The sequence below is a fragment of the Morone saxatilis genome, unplaced genomic scaffold (genome assembly GCF_004916995.1).
Source record: "Morone saxatilis isolate NCDOM2014 unplaced genomic scaffold, NCSU_SB_2.0 Contig18, whole genome shotgun sequence".
Classification (NCBI taxonomy): Eukaryota; Metazoa; Chordata; class Actinopteri; family Moronidae; genus Morone; species Morone saxatilis.
In genome coordinates, this window is record NW_023339740.1 from 8,538,477 (window position 1) to 8,540,499 (window position 2,023).

Genomic DNA, 2,023 nt, shown 5'->3' on the forward strand with positions numbered 1-2,023 from the left:
TATTTCCCATTTTTGCTGAGCAAGAGGTTTGTGCAAAAGGAATTCATCCCATATAGATGCCTGCTCCAAATATAGGCAGGTTGAGTTCAGCGATTGGGAGAAAATAAAAACCTGAAGTTGAAGTGGTTGAAGTTTTATGGTACGTCCATATTGGATGACTCTGTATCTCACAGTTTATGTCCAAATCAGACATGCAGTTAACCAAAATCTTTTGCTTACAATAATCAATTGCCTCACCCTAACCATACCATAAATATAGATGCCATAGTTGCCCTAACCAGTCTCTCTATAACAATAACCGTAGTTGTCATGCACAGATATTGTAGAAAGCTATAATTTTTAAAATGTTGGCAGTGGAACATAATCTGAGGTTTCGCAGAATTGTCTAATATCAACATTCATGTCCAGTAACAGGTTTGCAAATATCTGTTGGCAGGAGAGTGCTACTGCACAAGTGAAATAAAGTTGTATAAAGCCTTTTGTGTCTCCAGAGGGAGCTGCACGAAATCTGATAAATTGCCTCAAGTGATGTCAGTTGAGTCAGCGTCTGTTGAGGCTGAAGACTAGTTTGAAAATGAAAAATATCTCAGGGTGTGGAGTTTCAAAGAAGTGATCATACCAGACCTCTATAGCCCGCTTGTCACCTCTGCTCGAGGCTACTATCACAGCAAACCACACACCGTATCCATATATAAACCGCCTACATTATAATAATAATAATAATAAATTTTATTTATAAGCGCTTTTCTAAAAATACATTGTATGACTATTTGTTTTATTTTATTGTCCTTTTATAAAGTAGCAGTAGTATGGTTATATTTGCCTATTGTCAAATTGATAATGTCCATTGCATCAGGATCAAATTCCTTTTCTTTAATCTTAGGAAATCTCTCCGCTTGTAAAGCAGCTATATGAATAGGAAGAGGAGACTATTAGCTATTAGCTTTTTGTGCCTTGTAGGACAACTCTTTGTAGTTAGATCAAAAATACTCAACAAAACAGTCCTAATTCCCCAAAGTAGTCTGAAAAACTACATCAGAAGAATCTCTACCTGGAGTCCTGAGGCTTGAGCAGAACTGAGCTGGAGTCAGAGAATCGTTGGGCCAAATGAGGGCAAACAGTATAGTTACATCATGTGGACTCCAAATGGAGGCAGAAAAAGTGAGATCATTCTGAGACAACTGAGGCTTCATGGAGATCCCTTTCCTCTCTGGTATTAGAGAGGAACAGTCTAACCACCACTCCTCCACTGTTGGTGGTGCAGAATAAATCAGAATACCTGGGTCATAATTTGAATTGTTTGCATTTTTATAAGCCCACTGGCCAACAGAGAAGTTGGACAAGTTTCCTTTTTTCCCCAGTTGCAGGCGAGGAAGAAAAAAATAAGACACAGCAAGGAAAAGGTCACTTTATTAACAGTGTCATGAAGTGGTGGTGGTAGCCTGCCCTCCTCAGGTTCATGTGTGTGTGCAGGGGGGAATGGGGAAAATGTAAAATTAACTGTAGTTTGCATAGGGTCACATGTGATTACATCCCAGTGAACACTACCAGGTGATCCTTGGATCAGTACATCAGGAGGGGATGGTGTGCATCCATGCTCACACAATCACAAATGCTGCCCTCCACCTCTCTCTCTCTCTTTCTCTCTCTCGTATAGGGCAACAATAAGACACACAGAGGGAGCTATTACAGAGTGTTATCTTAATCATACAGATGATGCTTTGGATCATCTGCTAGTTCTTTGGCTCTAGCCCACAAATATCACAGTGAAACAGCCAATAGGGACTCACTCAGGAACTCACCTCGCTGAGAGACATCTGCCTTATCTCAGCTAAAATGTCACATGTGTGATGAAAAGTGAGTTTGAGCGAGGTTCACTCCCTTTGCATGTTCCAAAAAGAAAAAAAAATCTTTATTTATTTGATTTGTATGGAGCAGTGAGAGCTCTGCTTGGGGATTCTCTGCACATTTGATGGCATTTATAAAAGTGGGAAAGACAAGCTCTCTCTCTCTCTCTGTCTCT

At 40.0% G+C, this 2,023-nt stretch overlaps 1 protein-coding gene across 1 annotated transcript in view; it reads right to left on the minus strand.

Moving 5' to 3' along the window:
• LOC118328491 (synaptoporin) overlaps window positions 1–2,023 on the minus strand; it is a 17,696-nt gene that overhangs the window by 14,720 nt on the left and 953 nt on the right. The window lies entirely within an intron of this gene.